Source organism: Euphorbia lathyris, chromosome 2 (assembly GCF_963576675.1).
Source record: "Euphorbia lathyris chromosome 2, ddEupLath1.1, whole genome shotgun sequence".
NCBI lineage: Eukaryota > Viridiplantae > Streptophyta > Magnoliopsida > Malpighiales > Euphorbiaceae > Euphorbia > Euphorbia lathyris.
Genome location: NC_088911.1, coordinates 44880479 through 44902720, shown reverse-complemented (window position 1 = coordinate 44902720; position 22242 = coordinate 44880479).

Sequence of the window (22242 nt, the reverse complement as noted above, 5' to 3'; positions counted from 1 at the left end):
TATATATATATATATATATATATAAACTAACCGACAGTAGATAAGGGCATCTTGCTCCACGTGGGGCGTGCCTTCTCATACGCGGAGCTTAGATCAGGCATCCGGACAAGTTCTACTCAGGAGGTCGAACACGCGGGGCGTAACACCAGGAACGCCACGTGTAACCCCCATCAACAGGACGCACCAGGTTAAGAAGTTGAACCACGCGGGGCGTAGCCAGACCTACGCGGGGCGTGCCCTTTCTCTCGGCGAACTAGAAATCAGCACGGCAAACGAGAGATCAGTCCTCGCCCGGAGCCCGTTTCGGTCCACCCAACTTCTCCAAACGCACCCGAACACAACCACGAGCTAACCTACGAAGCCTAGCCCATCCCCACATCTAGGTCCAAGCCTTAAAATTCTCTCTAACCACAAGGTAGTGGGGTGATGTGGCATGGAAGTTAGTGGTAGTTGGAGGAAGTTGAGGAATTTGATGATGTGGCAGGTTAGTGGGCAAGGTTAGAGAGAAAAATAAGGGTTAGTTGATAATTAATTACCAAAATGTCATTCCAAAAAACTATAAATAGACCCTCTCACTCTCATAAAAAATCACTCACTCAACACAACAAAAACCCCTTCCTAAAGTCCATTCCAATGCTCTCTATTCTTAGTTCTTAGTTCTTGAGTTCTTCATTTTGTTCTTCGAGTTTTTAGCTTTAATTCCTTCTTTTAGCTTGCCTTTAGCTTTAATCCAAGTTCCAATAGCCTCTTTCCAAGTTTTTCAATTCAATTTAGCATTCCCAAGCCTTTAATTTGCTCAATTCATAGCTAGAATTCTGTTTTCAAATTAATTTTCCAGATTCGTCCAAGTATTTTCAAAGCCCGATTTCGTCCATTTAAATTCATTTTTTGCTTTCGATTCCTTCAACAAAGTTGTTGCTGACGTCTTGAATTTCAATTTAGTATATTTATTTTACCAATTCCGTGTACAGAAACTATAGTTATAAGCCAATTTTTACACCCCAAATTCTTTTAGCTAGTCTGTTTCCAGAATTTTCCAGATTCGTCCACTTGTTTTCAAAACTCAATTTCGTCTATTTAGATTCCGTTTTAGCCTTCGATCCCTTATAGAAATTTGTTCCTGACCTGCTGAAGTTAAATTTAGCCTATTTACTCGTCCAATTCCGTGTTCTTAAGCACTCAAACGAGTCCACCGAAGTCAAAGGTTAAATCTGCCCCATTTGCCTACCACACGTTTTGACATTGCCAAGATCATATACCATACGGGCCCAACCGACCGCAGCCCTCCGAGAACTTCAAGCCGACATCAAAGTTCAACGTCCAGCCGAGATAGCTATTGTGGCTCCGAGTTTGTCGTTGAATTTCAATTTTATTATTTGCATTTCAATTCTTTGTATTTGATTTGTTTTTCCAATTCAATTGAATTAGCTATATGTTTAATATAGAAATTTTTCAGTTGTAATTAATTTCATTTTTTTATGCTTACTTTGAACACATGTATTCAAACCTTGATTTATATAAATAAAATACCAATTTTTCTAAAATCTCGTGTCAATTTCGCACTTTAATTTCCTTTATTTTTCCGTCTTTAATTTATCCATATCAGCTTAAATAAAAATAATTTATCTCGCAAAGTTTCTATAACGGCGCGAGAGACCCAATAGAGACTTTTTCAATCATTGCGTCCCTCGTCAGTCGCCTCGTTTAGATTTCAAGTTTTGGCGCGCAAATTCCATAAACTTAATCGTCTTTAATAATTGAGAAATAATCTTCTCTGGCACGCCCGCACCCTAACCACACGTGACAAGGTTGAGATTGGCATATTTCGAAAATATCGCTAACAATTTTTGGCACGCCCAGTGGGACCTATTTTTAAGCTTTGCCAAAAAAATTAGAACCCGTTTTTGTGCCTATTTCTTCTGTAACCTTTTTTCATATTACATTTATTTTTTTCGCCCCACTTCCACTTTACCAAAATTTATTAGCTAACGCTAACAATTTTTGGCACGCCCAGTGGGACCAACTACTTTTTTTTTTAGCTTTGCCAAAAATTTCAATACTTTTTTTACTCATTTTTTCATCACGATTCATTTTTTTTCGCACATTCAGCTTTTCAATTTAGTTTATTATTATTCCATGCTCTTACTTTATGCAATTTTATTCGCTGTATTTTCATAATAAATTTGATTTAATCAGTTTTTCTATTATTCACGGAGAATGCCTCTGAATATCAATAGGTGCAAAGCAATCAAACCATGACGAGGACATCATACGAAAATGCAAGGGATGCTACGATACCGGTATATTTTGGTGGTTTCAATCGAGATCGACATTTCACAATAAGTGCAACCGGATTGTGGGTCCATTGGTACACCGTCTTTAGATGCTACGACGATGGCTATGTTCAGTTTATTCATAGCAACGAACATAATATTGACTGCAAGTGTTATGCTTACGTTCAAACCGCGTCATTCTATGACGATCAATATGGTTGCTATGTGGAGCAAGTCCAGGAGTCCCATAAAAATCCACATGGTCCAGATTATATTAAAGTATGGGAGCATCTATGGATGAGTAATCCTCATTGCCGAAATAGTTATATTTGTAATTATAGGGATGAAAACCTCCATTTTCATCGTCCGTGTCGGCAATCTTGCTTTGAAAGAAGTACGGTCATGGCTCCAATCGAGCATAAGACATATGAAAATGTTGTGTGCTCTAATATGAGTTATGACCAAAATGCTTTCAAGGATTCTAGTCGTGTGGCAGAGGTGGAAGCAGTCCAAGTTGTTGAGGATGATGGAGAAATCGAATCATTACTTATGGAGGAGAACCAATCAAAGGACGATGAATATCAACGATTTTTAGATCAACTCGAGAAACAGACGGCTAATATAGCAGCTTCTTTCAGAGCCTGCATTGAAGGTTGTATCGGGGCCATCCAAGACGGAGTACTTCATCACAATACAAAGTTAGAAGCATTTCCCATATGCCCGACTCTTCCAAAAACGAAGATTGCTAACGGTGAGACGACAATAGAAAGTCAAGAGGATGACGCCGGTTCTAATGATCTTGATTCGGGGGGCATCCACGAAACTCCTATAGAAATTCAAGAAGAAGGAGGAGATGGTTTTAGGAGCTATGACTCAAAATCCAACGAAGTGGATGATGTCGTGTCTAGTGATCTTGATTCAGGGGGTAGCATAGAGGAAGCAACTCAACAAGAACCCACTCTAGAAGTATTGCCTATATATGCAAATCCCCAAAGGTCAATGGGATTTTTATGGAGCCTCGACATGAACGAGAAGGAAGTTGTGCAAACCCAAGACGAGGATGGAGACGATCCCTATGACTATGATTCTAAGTCCATGCAAGAGGATGACACCGGTTCCAATGATCTTGATTCGGGGGGCATCCACGAAACTCCTATAGAAATTCAAGAAGAAGGAGGAGATGTTTTTAGGAGCTATGACTCAAAATCCAACGAAGTGGATGATGTCGTGTCTAGTGATCTTGATTCGGGGGGCAGCATAGAGGAAGCAACTCAACAAGAACCCACTCTTGAAGTATTGCCTATATATGCAAATCCCCAAAGGTCAATGGGATTTTTATGGAGCCTCGACATGAACGAGAAGGAAGTTGTGCAAACCCAAGATGATGATGAAGATGTATCTCATGACCTCAATTCAGGTTTCAGCCAGGAGGATGATGACCTATCAGATACTCCGAACTCGGGGGGCACCCACGAAACTCCTATAGAAATTCAAGAAGAAGAACGAGATGTTTTTAGGAGCCATGACTCAAAATCCAACGAAGTGGATGATGTCGTGTCTAGTGATCTTGATTTGGGGGGCAGTAAAGAGGAAGCAATTCAACAAGAACCCACTCTAGAAGTATTGCCCATAGATGCAAATCCCCAAAAGTCAATAGAATTTCCAGGGAGTCTTGACGTGAACCAGAAGACAGTTGTACAAGCCCAGAAAGAGGAGGAAAATATATATCATAACCTCAATTCGGATTTCAGTCAGGAGGGTGATGACCCACCAAGCACTTCTAACTCGGAGGGAATCCACGAAGGACTTGTAGAAATTCAAGAAGATGAGGAAGAATTTTCTTGGAGCTATGATTCAGAATCTAGTCAAGAGGATGAGGTATCCAAGCCGGGGAGCATCCAAATGGAAGAGGGGCAAGAATTTATTCTAGAAGAATCTCTCATTCTTGTGAAGTCTTTAAAATCAGAAGATTTTATGAAAAGTTGTGATATCGAAGAAGAAGCGGCTTCAGAAACACAGGAAAATAAGGAAGATATTTTCTACGATTGTAATTCGCAATTCAGCCAGGATGAAGAAAACTTCTATGATCATGGTTTGGGGGGCAGTCAAGGTCAAGAGATTAATCGAGAATCCACCCCAGAAATACCACTAATGATTCTTCCAACAACTCATGTTTTTCCAGAGCCTATGATCACTATGAAGTTTGTTAACTCAAACAGGGGACCAAGTTTGCAGACCATGATTCTTCTTTTCGCCAGTCTACTTCAACTTTCCTACCATCCGGACAAGTCACGAGGAGGTTTCTACTTCTTAACCTTGTTTATTTATGTAGACTCTGGTTTACAATTATACTTTATTATGCAGAAAGAAAGTCATAAAAATAAGATCATCGACATAGAAACTCGCATCCCTCTTGTAGAAATATTATTGGGCATCTTGTTATATGAGGCTATAACATGATTTTATACTTACAACATAGCCCATAAGACCATTCATGGCCAAAATAAGTTGGCGTTTTTGCCAGCACCAAAAAAAAAAAATAAAAAAAAAAATCAGTCAAATTCATATCTTCCAATAATTTTTTCTCCAATTCTATTCTATATAATTGGCATCTGATCATTCAAATATATTAGTTTAAGTCTAATACGCGATTCAAAATCATTGATTATGATTAATTTTACTCATCCCATAATCTGCCATTGTCATCTTCTTCATTTGCTTCGAGTTCAAACTCACAAATCAAAACACTCAATTATTACCCTTTCTAAATCGTATTTTCAATCTGTTAGTTGATCCCAATTAATTAAAATACCCAGAACCAAGCTTTTGGTAATTATTGATCTCAAAATCATAATTTCCATCAAACAACTGTTCTGGTTAGCTTTTTTTTTCAAAATTAATTTCGGCCGCCATAAGCCACATTTTTCTTCAAAACCAATCTCGATCTCTTCGTTGATATCCAAATTATAACTCTCAACTTTTGTTTTGTTCAAAACGATTTCCTATAACCTCAATTTTCTCACTCAAAATCACCCTATTGTCATTTGATTTTTCTTACATCAGATAACTCGTGTATTTATTTTTCAATTAATTGGCAAAATTACATTTGAGTCCTTCAAATTTTAAAATGATTCCGACACGTCCAATTCAACAAATTTCAATCTGATTATTCTAGAAGTCCATTTAGCTTAGATAAATATTATACACTCCTCAATTCAAGGTAATCGTGTCCAAATTAATTTTCATCGTCATCATAGCTTCAATTTATTTTTTCATTAACCTGGAATCCTTCAAGCCATTTCCATATCATTTTCAGAAGCAATCTCTGATTCTAAAGTATCAATTTTCTCAGAACCAAGCTTTTGGTATTTATTTGATCTGAATCAAATTTAATCTCATCAAACAACTGTTCTGAACAACTGTTTTGATCTCAAACCATTCATCGGTCACGAGGTCAAGTTTGTTATTATTTATTTATTTTTGCACAATCATCTCCATTAATTTCGTCGTACATATTGCTTTGTAATTTTCCTGCTTTATTTCTCACATTTTCAAAAAAAAAAATCCATGAGCTCAAACGAGGCTCTTATAAAAAAACGAAGCAAAATCAAAAAAAAAAAAAAATTGTTCAAAAAATCCTAAATACATTCTTTTGTGTAAAAATTTCCAGTCCTAATCAATTTATACACAAAAGAGGGGGGCAATTGCTGCCCCAAAATAAATAAATTTTATTTTCATGTATATAGAAAGCTTGGGTTTAATTTTAGGGTATAGTTTATATGCTTCTAGAAAAATAACAATGATGAATGGAAAATAGAAAAAAAAAAAAAATATATATATATATATATATATATATATATATATATATATAAACTAACCGCCAGTTGATAAGGGCATCTTGCTCCACGCGGGGCGTGCCTTCTCATACGCGGAGCTTAGATCAGGCATCCGGACAAGTTCTACCTAGGAGGTCAAACACGCGGGGCGTAACACCAGGAACGCCACACGTAACCCCCATCAACAGGACGCACCAGGTTCAGAAGCTGAACCACGCGGGGCGTAGCCAGACCTACGCGGGGCCTGCCCTTTCTCTCGACGAACTAGAAGTTAGCACGGCAAACGAGAGATCAGTCCTCGTCTGGAGCCCGTTTCGGTCCACCCGACTTCTCCAAACGCACCCGAACACAACCACAAGCTAACCTACGAAGCCTAGCTCATCCCCACATCTAGGTGCAAGCCTTAAAATTCTCTCTAACCACAAGGTAGTGGGGTGATGTGGTATGAAAGTTAGTGGAGGTTAGTGGTAGTTGGAGGAAGTTGAGGAAGTTGATGATGTGGCAGGTTAGTGGGCAAGGTTAGAGAGAAAAATAAGGGTTAGTTGATAATTAATTACCAAAATGTCATTCCAAAAAACTATAAATAGACCCTCTCACTCTCATAAAAAAAATCACTCACTCAACACAACAAAAACCCCTTCCTAAAGTCCCTTCCAATGCTCTCTATTCTTAGTTCTTAGTTCTTGAGTTCTTCCTTTTGTTCTTCGAGTTCTTAGCTTTAATTCCTTCTTTTAGCTTGCCTTTAGCTTTAATCCAAGTTCCAATAGCCTCTTTCCAAGTTTTTCAATTCAATTTAGCATTCCCAAGCCTTTAATTTGCTCAATTCATAGCTAGAATTCTGTTTTCAAATTAATTTTCCAGATTCGTCCAAGTATTTTCAAAGCCCGATTTCGTCCATTTAAATTCATTTTTTGCTTTCGATCCCTTCAACAAAGTTGTTCCTGACGTCTTGAATTTCAATCTAGTATATTTATTTTCCCAATTCCGCGCAAAGAAACTATTGTTACAAGCCAATTTTTACACCCCAAATTCTTTTAGCTAGTCTGTTCCCAGAATTTTCCAGATTCGTCCACTTTTTTTCAAAACTCAATTTCGTCTATTTAGATTCCGTTTTAGCCTTCGATCCCTTATAGAAATTTGTTCCTGACCTCCTGAAGTTAAATTTAGCCTATTTACTCGTCCAATTCCGTGTTCTTAAGCACTCAAACGAGTCCACCGAAGTCAAAGGTTAAATCTGCCATATTTGCCTACCACACGTTTTGACATTGCCAAGATCATATACCATACGGGCCCAACCGACCGCAGCCCTCCGAGAACTTCAAGCCGACATCAAAGTTCAACGTCCAGCCGAGATAGCTATTGTGGCTCCGAGTTTGTCGTTGAATTTCAATTGTATTATTTGCATTTCAATTCTTTGTATTTGATTTGTTTTTCCAATTCAATTGAATTAGCTATATGTTTAATATAGAAATTTTTCAATTGTAATTAATTTCATTTTTTTATGCGTACTTTGAACACATGTATTCAAACCTTGATTTATATCAATAAAATACCAATTTTTCTAAAATCTCGTGTCAATTTCGCACTTTAATTTCCTTTATTTTTCCGTCTTTAATTTATCCATATCAGCTTAAATAAAAATAATTTATCTCGCAAAGTTTCTATAACGGCGCGAGAGACCCAAGATGGACTTTTTCAATCATTGCGTCCCTCGTCAGTCGCCTCGTTTAGATTTCAAGTTTTGGCGCGCAAATTCCATAAACTTAATCGTCTTTAATAATTGAGAAATAATCTTCTCTGGCACGCCCGCACCCTAACCACACGTGACAAGGTTGAGATTAGCATATTTCGAAAATATCGTTAACAACTATAAAGTTAGTGCAAATCAATAGTTTTATTAATATGTGTGATTTGGTCAAATGTAACAAATAATATGAACTGGAGTAAGTAGCATTTTGACCATTTTTCATAATTGTGTTAGGAACACATTAATTTTTTTTGTAGATACATCAATAGTCTCATATGATATTTAAGTAAGGATCAAATAAAGGTAAATTAATATGTTCAAATTTTCTAACAAATATAAGTAAAATTGTTCTTGTTTGGAAACATTACAGGTACTTACCATTTTGTATGTTATGAGTAAATCCGCACTATAAAAAAACGATATGAGCACATTTGAACTTTATCCCTAATTTAGGATTAAAACGTTATTTGTCCTTGTTGATCCCTGCCTTCTGACATATTATTTTATAATATTTATCTCTTAATTTATATAAAATATTAATTTTTACCTTGATTTATAAAATTAGTGAAATCTTACGAGGTCATGGGTTCGAATCACATCCAGGTCTGGTGGGGATTTTTCTTTCTTCTTTAATGTAAGCGCATTGCGCAAATTTTTTTTAAAAAAAAAATTATCATTGTACCAATTGAAATTTCACAATTTTCATAGATAACTGGGCAAATGTTTGATCCAAAATCTAAATAATAGATAAGAAGCTTAAAAACCAATAGTTTAAGCCCATTAATTTCTAACAAGGATTTTTGGTTCGGATTTAAATTGAACATATCCCAAAAAAACCAACGGTTTGGTTTGCCTAGTGCTAACATTTCCTAACCAGTGACCATCAACCTAACCTAACGTTCCCTTCCTTTCTCATTCCTTGATTCCTGGCCGTCACCGAGATCATTACCACCAACAGGAAACATGCGGAAAACAGATTGTTCTTATCTCCATCTAAGCCCTATAATGTGATTCTTCTTCTTCTTCTGAATTTTATAATTCTTCTTCTTATGGGCTGTTTTTGTCCCCATTCGGGTTGATTGAGAGTTAATACATTTCTAAACTGATATAGACAAATTTTCCAAGAAAGTTGCAACTCTATATGATTTTTATAAACTGATATAGCCTTAAGGTGTTCATTGCTTGTTTAGAGTTGGTTTATGAGAGCATAGTCTTTATATCCTTAAGCCTTAGTTTAGATAATATATATATTTTTATTGGTTTTGAAATGAAGAAAGTATAGATCAAAACCATACATTGAGGGCTGTGTTTTTTTGGAGATAATTTGACCTTGGTGTTATGTTTGGGTAAATTCTAGTTCATGTCGAGACTTCGTCTTTTGTTTTATTATCTGTAGGTTGTTAGAATTTCACATTTTATAGCTTAAATGTTTGTATAGGTGTTTAATATTTCTTATGAAGTGCGAAAGAATACACCAAAAACAAGTCTCAGTTTAGGATTTTGCAGCTATCTAGGCACTGCTCTCTGTCTCTTTTTACCCTTCTCCTTTGTTGCAGCTGGAAATTGGGTATTTATAGCACAAAAATCTGGACAACCTTCCTTAAGCATATTGATCCAAATGATATTGTTAGTATTATATGGTTGAACAATGTGATGCGACAGTCATATGAAATTAGTATTAGTATTAAACTAGGTAGTTCTAGTATGTTTAGAATTTAACAAATTAAAAGCATTATCATTAATGTTGGACTAATAAAAAAAATTAATGAATTTCTGTTTGGTTTTTACCTAACCAATCTGTTGTTCGGTTCTTAAAATAAATATATTTTGGTTAAGTCTTGGCACCAAACCATTCCTTACTCCCCTTAGGGTCTGTTTGTTTTGGGATTAGAGGATGTTAATTAAAGGGAGGTTATTTAGCTAACTTTACTTAGAAAGAAGTTTAAATGGAGGTGAGGGTTAAATGGTAGAAAACCTTGAAATAGCTCCAATTTCAGTCCCACCAAATTGGTGGGATTTGGAGGTTCATTAAATAACCTCCTTTCCCTCCCCTACATTCCCTCTCCTACCTTCCTTTTAATAAATCTTGCCAAACCTTCATCCAAGCAGATCCTTAGATAAAAATAATGTTTTAATAATGTTGTATTTGATTTGAGGGTAAAGAAAGTAAAGTTATATTTGGTTTAATAATCTATGTGGAAAAATATAAAGGACTAAGATTGTTTATGTAACATAAAAATACATTACCATGAAAATCTCTCAATTTCCTTTGAAAAAATTCCACTTTTGAATCCATCAATTTATAATCAATAATCATAGCTATCAGTTACATATCAAAACAAACACTTATATCTTCGTACACCTACATTATTTTCCTTTATTAATTCTCATAACAAACAATGCCTAAAAGGCCCAAAACAAACACTGTGTAATTTACTCATAAAGATGAGAATGCACTGAACTGTCAAAACCCTAGCCTCTCTCGAATTCGATTGCAGTCTTGCTTGCTTCCTCTCACTCTCTTCTTCAATCTGTGTCTCTGACTCTCATTTTCTTATATGTTTTACGGTTGATCAGAGATCAAAAGCACCTCGTCACGAATTACCTCGTAGATAAGCAGCAGTGTGTTACAAAGGAGCTCGGCTCTCTAGTACCTGTTGCAGCACTATCCATATGTTCAGAAGCTTTTAATTTGAGAGCTCTTTGAATCACGAATTACAACAGGTAGCGGAATAGGTAAATGACTCGTAAGTAATATTTGAAGAGTTAATGTGAAGAATTTCTTTGATTCTTGAACTTTAAGAGGAATAATTTTTGCTTTTCATTGGAAGACAATCAGATTCATTGCATAGGTCCATTAACAAAAAATCTCTTCGTACGAGCAGGTCACTCCTATTGATCATTATTTATTATGAATTCCTAGGCATTCACAAGTGTTAGGCGTAGTGCCACTGCCCATGATTGTGTATTAGAGTTGTTTTTTTAAACATGAGAAATTTGCTTTTTTTTCATTATTTCATTAATGTTGTAAGGAAAATTTTCAAAACTGTCCCGATGGTGAGTTCCATTTAGATATATATACTATCAAACTAGACTCTTTCGTTACATATATTTTTTTTAAACACCTTTAGTATATATATAACAAACAACACAATACATAATGTAAGTTTTTGAGAACAATACAAATCACTTTCAAGAATCAACCTAAACTCAACATCACTTATTTTTCTTGTTTCATATTATTTGTCACTTTAAATTTTTCATGTAAATTTTTTCTATCTTACCCTTATTAACGAGTTTAGCATTAATTATTCTTTTTGTCATTTTAATTTTTCAAGGTACGATGAGTGGTGTAATATAATGAATGTTATGAAAAATTATGACTATTAATAAAGAGATAAAGGATATTTTAGTCTATTTACTACAAAGTTAATGCAAATCAATCGTTTTATTAATATGTGTGATTTGGTCAAATGTAACAAATAATATGTACTGGAGGAAGTAGCATTTTGACCATTTTTTTATAATTGTGTTAGTAACACATTAATTTTTTATAGACATAACTGATGTATGGAAAGTCTCATATGATATCTAAGTAAGGATCAAATAAAGGTCAATTAATATGTTCAAATTTTCTAACAAATATGAGTAAATCCGCACTATAAAAAAACGATATGAGCAAATTTGAACTTTATCCCTAATTTAGGATTAAAACACTATTTGTCCTTGTTGATGCCTGCCTTCTGTCATATTATTTTATAATATTTATCTCTTAATTTATCTAAAATATTAATTTTTACCTTGATTTATAAAATAAGTGAAACCTTAATCAGTAATTTATCATTGTACGAATTGAAATTTCACAATTTGGATAGATAACTGGGCAAATGTTTGATCCCAAAACTAAATAATAGATAAGAAGCTTAAAAACCAATTTTTAAGCCCATTAATTTCTAACAAGGATTTTTGGTTTGGATTTAAATTGAACAGATCCAAAAAAAATAATGGTTTGGTTTGCCTAGTGCTAACATTTCCTAACCAGTGACCATCAACCTAACCTAACGTTCCCTTCCTTTCTCCTTCCTTTTATTCCTGGCCGTCACCGAGATCATTACCACCAACAGGAAACAGGCAGAAAATGGATTGTTCTTATCTCCATCTAAGCCCTATAAGGTGATTCTTCTTCTTCTTCTTCTTATGAGCTGTTTTTGTCCCCATTCGGGTTGATTGAGAGTTTATACATTTATAAATTGATATAGACAAATTTTCCAAGAAAGTTGCAACTCTATAGGATTTTTATAAACTGATATACACAAAAATCTGGACAGCCTTCCTTAAGCATATTGATCTAAATGATATTGTTAGTATTATATGGTTGAACAATGTGATGCGACATTCATATAAAATTAGTATTAGTATTAACCTAGTTAATGCTAGTATGTTTAGAATTTAACAAATTAAAAGCATTATCATTAATGTTGGGCTAATAAAAAAATTAATGAAGTTTTGTTTGGTTTTTACCTAACCAATCTGCTGTTCGGTTCTTAAAATACATATATTTTGGTTTGGTCTTGGTACCGAACCATTCCTTGCTCCCCTTAGGTTCTGTTTGTTTTGGGATTAGAGTAGGTTAATTAAAAGGAGGTTATTTAGCTAACTTTACTTAGAAATGAGTTTAAATGGAGGTGAGGGTTAAATGCTAGAAAACCTTGAAATAGCCCCAATTTCAGTCCCACCAAATTGGTGGGATTTGGAGGTTCATTAAATAACCTCCCTTCCCTCCCCTACATTCCCTCTCCTACCTTCCTTTTAATAAATCTTGTCAAACCGTCATCCAAGCAGATCCTTAGATAAAAATAATGTTTTAATAATGTTGTATTTGATTTGAGGGTAAAGAAAGTAAAGTTATATTTGGTTTAATAATCAATGTGAAAAAATATAAAGGAGTAAGATTGTTTTTGTAACATAAAAATACATTACCATGAAAATCTCTCAATTTCCTTTGAAAAAATTCCACTTTTGAATCAATCAATTTATAATCAATAATCATAGCTATCAGTTACATATCAAAACAAATAACTATATCTTCGTACACCTACATTATTTTCCTTTATTAATTCTCACAACAAACAATGCCTAAAAGGCCCAAAACAAACAATGTGTAATTTACTCATAAAGATGAGAATGCACTGAACTGTCAAAACCCTAGCATCTCTCGAATTCCATTGCAGTCTTGCTTGCTTCCTCTCATTCTCTTCTTCAATTTGTGTCTCTGACTCTCATTTTCTTATATGTTTTACGGTTGATCGGAGATCAAAAGCACCTCATCACGAATTACCTCGTAGATAAGCAGTAGTGTGTTACAAAGGAGCTCGGCTCTCTAGTACCCGTTGTAGCACTATCCATATGTTCAGAAGCTTTTAATTTGAGAGCTCTTTGAATCACGAATTACAACAGGTAGCGGAATAGGTAAATGACTCGTAAGTAATATTTGAAGAGTTAATGTGAAGAATTTCTTTGATTCTTGAACTTTAAGAGGAATAATTTTTGCTTTTCATTGGAAGAGAATCAGATTCATCGCATAGGTCCATTAACAAAAAATCTCTTCGTACAAGCAGGTCACTCCTATTGATCGTCATTTATTATGAATTCCTAGGCATTCACAAGTGTTAGGCGTAGTGCCACTGCCCATGATTGTGTATTAGAGTTGATTTTTTAAACAGGAGAAATTTGCTTGCTTTTCATTATTTCATTAATGTTGTAAGGGAAATTTACAAAATTGTCCCGATAGTGAGGTCCATTTAGATATATATGCTATCAAACTAGACTCTTTCGTTACATATTTTTTTTAAAACACCTTTAGTATATATATAACAAACAACACAATACATAATGAAAGTTTTTGAGAACAATACAAATCACTTTCAAGAATCAACCTAAACTCAACATCACTTATTTTTCTTGTTTCTTATTATTTGTCACTTTAAATTTTTCATGTAAATTTTTTCTATCTTACCCTTATTAATGAGTTTAACATTAATTATTCTTTTTGTCATTTTAATTTTTCAAGGTACGATGAGTGGTGTAATATAATGAATGTTATGAAAAATGATGACTATTAATAAAGAGATAAAGGATATTTTAGTCTATTTACTATAAAGTTAATGCAAATCAATCGTTTTATTAATATATGTGATTTGGTCAAATGTAACAAATAATATGAACTGGAGTAAGTAGCATTTTGACCATTTTTTATAATTGTGTTAGTAACACATTAATTTTTTTTTTTTGTAGAAATGACTGATGTTTGGAAAGTCTCATATGATATTTAAGTAAGGATCAAACAAAGGTAAATTAATATGTTCAAATTTTCTAACAAATATAAGTAAAATTGTTTTTATTTGGAAACATTACAGGTACTTACCATTTTGTATGTTATGAGTAAATCCGCACTATATAAAAACGATATGAGCAAATTTGAACTTTATCCCTAATTTATGATTAAAACACTATTTGTCCTAGTTGATGCATGCCTTTTGACATATTATTTTATAATATTTATCTCTTAATTTATCTAAAATATTAATTTTTACCTTAATTTATAAAATAAGTGAAATCTTAATTAGTAATTTATCATTGTACGAATTGAAATTCCACAATTTTGATAGATAACTGGGCAAATGTTTGATCCTAAGACTAAATAATAAATAAAGAAACTTAAAAACCAATATTTTAAGCCCATTAATTTCTAACAAGGATTTTTGGTTTGGATTTAAATTGAAGAGATCCAAAAAAATCAATGGTTTGGTTTGCCTAGTGCTAACATTTCCTAACCAGTGACCATCAACCTAACCTAACGTTCCCTTACTTTCTCCTTCCTTTTATTCCTGGCCGTCACCGAGATCATTACCACCAACAGAAAACAGGCGGAAAACGGATTGTTCTTAACTCCATCTAAGCCCTATAAGGTGATTCTTCTTCTTCTTATGAATTTTATAATTCTTCTTCTTATGAGCTGTTTTTGTGCCCATTCGGGTTGATTGACAGTTTATACATTTATAAACTGATATAGACAAATTTTCCAAGAAAGTTGTAACTCTATAGGATTTTTATAAACTGATATACATAAAAATCTGGGCAGCCTTCCTTAAGCATATTGATCCAAATAATATTGTTAGTATTATATGGTTGAACAATGTGATGCGACAGTCATATGAAATTAGTATTAGTATTAACCTAGGTAGTGTTAGTATGTTTAGAATTTAACAAATTAAAAGCATTATCATTAATGTTGGACTAATAAAAAAAATTAATGAATTTCTGTTTGGTTTTTACCTAACCAATCTGATGTTCGATTCTTAAAATACATATATTTTGGTTTGGTCTTGGAACCGAACCATTCCTTGCTCCCCTTAGGTTCTGTTTGTTTTGGAATTAGAGGAGGTTAATTAAAGGGAGGTTATTTAGCTAACTTTACTTAGAAAGGAGTTTAAATGGACGTGGGGGTTAAATGCTAGAAAACCTTGAAATAGCCTCAATTTCAGTCCCACCAAATTGGTGGGATTTGGAGGTTCATTAAATAACCTCCCTTCCCTCCCCTAGCTTCCTTTTAATAAATCTTGCCAAACCTTCATCCAAGCAGATCCTTAGATAAAAATAATGTTTTAATAATGTTGTATTTGATTTGAGGGTAAAGAAAGTAAAGTTATATTTGGTTTAATAATCTATGTGAAAAAATATAGAGTAAGATTGTTTTTGTAACATAAAAATACATTACCATGAAAATCTCTCAATTTCCTTTGAAAAAATTCCACTTTTGAATCCATCAATTTATAATCAATAATCATAGCTATGAGTTACATATCAAAACAAACACCTATATCTTCGTACACCTACATTATTTTCCTTTATTAATTCTCATAACAAACAATGCCTAAAAGGCCCAAAACAAACACTGTGTAATTTACTCATAAAGATGAGAATGCACTGAACTGTCAAAACCCTAGCCTCTCTCGAATTCGATTGCAGTCTTGCTTGCTTCCTCTCATTCTCTTCTTCAATCTGTGTCTCTGACTCTCATTTTCTTATATGTTTTACGGTTGATCGAAAATCAAAAGCACCTCGTCACGAATTACATCGTAGATAAGCAGCAGTGTGTTACAAAGGAGCTCGGCTCTCTAGTACCTGTTGCAGCACTATCCATATGTTCAGAAGCTTTTAATTTGAGAGCTCTTTGAATCACGAATTACAACAGGTAGCGGAATAGGTAAATGACTCGTAAGTAATATTTGAAGAGTTGATGTGAAGAATTTCTTTGATTCTTGAACTTTAAGAGGAATAATTTTTGCTTTTCATTGGAAGAGAATCAGATTCATTGCATAGGTCCATTAACAAAAAATCTCTTCGTACAAGCAGGTCACTCCTATTAATTGTTATTTATTCTGAATTCCTAGGCATTCACAAGTGTGAGGCGTAGTGCCACTGCCCATGATTATGTATTAGAGTTGATTTTTAAACATGAGAAATTTGCTTGCTTTTCATTATTTCATTAATGTTGTAAGGGAAATTTACAAAACTGTCCCGATGGTGAGGTCCATTTAGATATATGTGCTATCAAACTAGACTCTTTCGTTACATATTTTTTTTAAAACACCTTTAGTATATATATATAACAAACAACACAATACATAATGAAAGTTTTTGAGAACAATACAAATCACTTTCAAGAATCAACCTAAACTCAACATCACTTATTTTTCTTGTTTCATATTATTTGTCACTTTAAATTTTTCATGTAAATTTTTTCTATCTTACCCTTATTAACGAGTTTAGCAATAATTATTCTTTTTGTCATTTTAATTTTTCAAGGTACGATGAGTGGTGTAATATAATGAATGTTATGAAAAATGATGACTATTAATAAAGAGATAAAGGATATTTTAGTCTATTTACTATAAAGTTAATGCAAATCAATCGTTTTATTAATATGTGTGATTGGGTCAAATGTAACAAATAATATGAACTAGAGGAAGTAGCATTTTGACCATTTTTTATAATTGTGTTAGTAACACATTAATATTTTATAGACATAACTGATGTTTGGAAAGTCTCATATGATATCTAAGTAAGGATCAAATAAAGGTAAATTAATATGTTCAAATTTTCAAACAAATATAAGTAAAATTGTTCTTGTTTGGAAACATTACATGTACTTACCATTTTGTATGTTATGAGTAAATCCGCAATATAAAAAAACGATATGAGCAAATTTGAACTTTATCCCTAATTTAGGATTAAAACACTATTTGTCCTTGTTGATGCCTGCCTTCTGACATATTATTTTATAATATTTATCTCTTAATTTATCTAAAATATTAATTTTTACCTTGATTTATAAAATAAGTGAAATCTTAATCAGTAATTTATCATTGTACGAATTGAAATTTCACAATTTTGATAGATAACTGGGCAAATGTTTGATCCCAAAACTAAATAATAGATAAGAAGCTTAAAAACCAATATTTTAAGCCCAATAATTTCTAACAAGGATTTTTGGTTTGGATTTAAATTGAACAGATCAAAAAAAAAATAATGGTTTGGTTTGCCTAGTGCTAACATTTCCTAACTAGTGACCATCAACCTAACCTAACGTTCCCTACCTTTCTCCTTCCTTTTATTCCTGGCCGTCACCGAGATCATTACCACCAACAGGAAACAGGCGGAAAACGGATTGTTCTTATCTCCATCTAAGCCTTATAAGGTGATTCTTCTTCTTCTTCTGAATTTTATAATTCTTCTTCTTATGGGCTGTTTTTGTCCCCATTCGGGTTGATTGAGAGTTTATACATTTATAAACTGATATAGACAAATTTTCCAAGAAAGTTGCAACTCTATAGGATTTTTATAAACTGATATAGCCTTAAGATGTTCATTGCTTATTTAGAGTTGGTTTATGAGAGTTTAGTCTATATATCCTTGAGCCATAGTTTAGATAATTAATATATTTTTGATGTTTTTGAAATGAAGAAAGTATACAACAAACCCATACATTGAGGGCTGTGTTTTTTTGGAGATAATTTGACCTTGGTGTTATGTTTGGGTAAATTCTAGTTCATGTCGAGACTTCGCCTTTTGTTTTATTATCTGTAGGTTTTTAGAATTTCACATTTTATAGCTTAAATGTTTGTATAGGTGGTTAATATTTCTTATGAAGTGAGAAAGAATACACCAAAAACAAGTCTCAACTTAGGATTTTGGAGCTATCTAGGCATTCCTCTCTGTCTCTTTTACCCTTCTCCTTTGTTGCAGCTGGAAATTGGGTATTTATAGCACAAAAATCTGGACAGCCTTTCTTAAGCATATTGATCCAAATGATATTGTTAGAATTATATAGTTGAACAATGTGATGCGACAGTCATATGAAATTAGTATTAGTATTAACCTTGGTAGTGTTAGTATGTTTAGAATTTAACAAATTAAAAGCATTATCATTAATGTTGGACTAATAAAAAAATTAATGAATTTCTGTTTGGTTTTTACCTAACCAATCTGCTGTTCGGTTCTTAAAATACATATATTTTGGTTTAGTCTTGGTACCGAACCATTCCTTGCTCCCCTTAGGTTCTGTTTGTTTTGGGATTAGAGTAGGTTAATTAAAAGGAGGTTATTTAGCTAACTTTACTTAGAAAGGAGTTTAAATGGAGGTGAGGGTTAAATGCTAGAAAACCTTGAAATAGCCCCAATTTCAGTCCCACCAAATTGGTGGGATTTGGAGGTTCATTAAATAACCTCCCTTCCCTCCCCTACATTCCCTCTCCTACCTTCCTTTTAATAAATCTTGCCAAACCTTCATCCAAGCAGATCCTTAGATAAAAATAATGTTTTAATAATGTTGTATTTGATTTGAGGGTAAAGAAAGTAAAGTTATATTTGGTTTAATAATCTATATGGAAAAATATAAAGGCGTAAGATTGTTTTTGTAACATAAAAATACATTACCATGAAAATCTCTCAATTTCCTTTGAAAAAATTCCACTTTTGAATCCATCAATTTATAATCAATAATCATGGCTATCAGTTACATATCGAAAAAAACACATATATCTTCGTACACCTACATTATTTTCCTTTATTAATTCTCAGAACAAACAATGCGTAAAATTCCTAAAACAGACAATGTGTAATTTACTCATAAAGATGAGAATGCACTAAACTGTCAAAACCCTAGCCTTTCTCGAATTCGATTGCAGTCTTGCTTGCTTCCTCTCATTCTCTTCTTCAATCTGTGTCTCTGACTCTCATTTTCTTATATGTTTTACGGTTGATCGGAGATCAAAAGCACCTCGTCACGAATTACATCGTAGATAAGCAGCAGTGTGTTACAAAGGAGCTCGGATCTCTAGTACTTGTTGCAGCACTATCCATCTGTTCAGAGGCTTTTAATTTGGGAGCTCTTTGAATCACGAATTACAACAGGTTGTAGAATAGGTAAATGACTCGTAAGTAATATTTGAAGAGTTAATGTGAAGAATTTCTTTGATTCTTGAACTTTAAGAGGAATAATTTTTGCTTTTCATTGGAAGACAATCAGATTCATTGCATAGGTCCATTAATAAAAAAATCTCTTCGTACGAGCAGGTCACTCCTATTGATCGTTATTTATTATGAATTCCTAGGCATTCACAAGTGTTAGGCGTAGTGACCTGCCCATGATTGTGTATTAGAGTTGATTTTTTAAACAGGAGAAATTTGCTTGCTTTTCATTATTTCATTAATGTTGTAAGGGAAATTTACAAAACTGTCCCGATGGTGAGGTCCATTTAGATATATATGCTATCAAACTAGACTCTTTCCTTACATATTTTTTTTAAAACACCTTTAGTATATATATAACAAACAACACAATACATAATGTAAGTTTTTGAGAACAATACAAATCACTTTCAAGAATCAACCTAAACTCAACATCACTTATTTTTCTTGTTTCATATTATTTGTCACTTTAAATTTTTCATGTAAATTTTTTCTATCTTACCCTTATTAACGAGTTTATCATTAATTATTCTTTTTGTCATTTTAATTTTTCAAGGTACGATGAGTGGTGTAATATAATGAATGTTATGAAAAATGATGACTATTAATAAAGAGATGAAGGATATTTTAGTCTATTTACTATAAAGTTAATTCAAATCAATCGTTTTATTAATATGTGTGATTTGGTCAAATGTAACAAATAATATGAACTGGAGGAAGTAGCATTTTGACCATTTTTTATAATTGTGTTAGTAACACATTAATTTTTTATAGACATAACTGATGTTTGGAAAGTCTCATATGATATCTAAGTAAGGATCAAATAAAGGTAAATTAATATGTTCAAATTTTCTAACAAATATAAGTAAAATTGTTCTTGTTTGGAAACATTACAGGTACTTACCATTTTGTATGTTATGAGTAAATCCGCACTAGAAAAAAACGATATGAGCAAATTTGAACTGTATCCCTAATTTAGGATTAAAACACTATTTGTCCTTGTTGATCACTGCCTTCTGACATATTATTTTATAATATTTATCTCTTAATTTATCTAAAATATTGATTTTTACCTTGATTTATAAAATTAGTGAAATCTTAATCAGTAATTTATCATTGTACCAATTGAAATTTCACAATTTTGATAGATAACTGGGCAAATGTTTGATCCCAAAACTAAATAATAGATAAGACGCTTAAAAACCAATATTTTAAGCCCATTAATTTCTAACAATGATTTTTGGTTTGGATTTAAATTGAACAGATCCAAAAAAAAATCAATGGTTTAGTTTGCCTAGTGCTAACATTTCCTAACCAGTGACCATCAACCTAACCTAACGTTCCTTTCCTTTCTCCTTCCTTTTATTCCTGGCCGTCACCGAGATCATTACCACCAACAGGAAACAGGCGGAAAATGGATTGTTCTTATCTCCATCTAAGCCCTATAAGGTGATTCTTCTTCTTCTTCTGAATTTTATAATTCTTCTTCTTATGAGCTGTTTTTGTCCCCATTCGGGTTGATTGAGAGTTTATACATTTATAAACTGATATAGATCAATTTTCCAAGAAAGTTGCAACTCTATAGGATTTTTATAAACTGATATAGCCTTAAGGTGTTCATTACTTGTTTAGAGTTGGTTTATGAGAGCATAGTGTATATATCCTTGAACCATAATTTAGATAATTTATATATTTTTGTTGGTTTTGAAATGAAGAAAGTATACAACAAACCCATACATTGAGGGCTGTGTTTTTTTGGAGATAATTTGACCTTGGTGTTATGTTTGGGTAAATTCTAGTTCATGTCGAGACTTCGCCTTTTGTTTTATTATCTGTAGGTTTTTAGAATTTAACATTTTATAGCTTAAATGTTTGTTTAGGTGTTTAATATTTCTTATGAAGTGCGAAAGAATACACCAAAAACAAGTCTCAGTTTAGGATTTTGCAGCTATCTAGGCACTGCTCTCTGTCTCTTTTACAGTCATTTATTGGAGCTTGAAATTGGGTATTTATAGCACAAAAATCTGGACAGCCTTCCTTAAGCATATTGATCCAAATGATATTGTTAGTATTATATGGTTGAACAATGTGATGCGACAGTCATATGAAATTAGTATTAGTATTAAACTAGGTAGTTCTAGTATGTTTAGAATTTAACAAACTAAAAGCATTATCATTAATGTTGGACTAATAAAAAAATTAATGAATTTCTGTTTGATTTTTACCTAACCAATCTGCAGTTCGGTTCTTAAAATACATATATTTTGGTTTGGTCTTGGAACCGAACCATTCCTTGCTCCCCTTAGGGTCTGTTTGTTTTGAGATTAGAGGAGGTTAATTAAAGTGAGGTTATTTAGCTAACTTTATTGAGAAAGGAGTTTAAATGGAGGTGGGGGTTAAATGCTAGAAAACCTTGAAATAGCCTCAATTTCAGTCCCACCAAATTGGTGGGATTTGGAGGTTCATTAAATAACCTTCCTTCTCTCCCCTACATTCCCTCTCCTACCTTCCTTTTAATAAATCTTACCAAACCTTCATCCAAGCAGATCCTTAGATAAAAATAATGTTTTAATAATGTTGTATTTGATTTGAGGGTAAAGAAAGTAAAGTTATATTTGGTTTAATAATCTATGTGGAAAAATATAAAGGAGTAAGATTGTTTTTGTAACATAAAAATACATTACCATGAAAATCTCTCAATTTCATTTGAAAGAATTCCACTTTTGAATCCATCAATTTATAATCAATAATTATAGCTATCTGTTACATATCAAAACAAACACCTATATCTTCGTACACCTAATTCTCATAACAAACAATGCCTAATAAGGCCCAACCAAACAATCTGTAATTT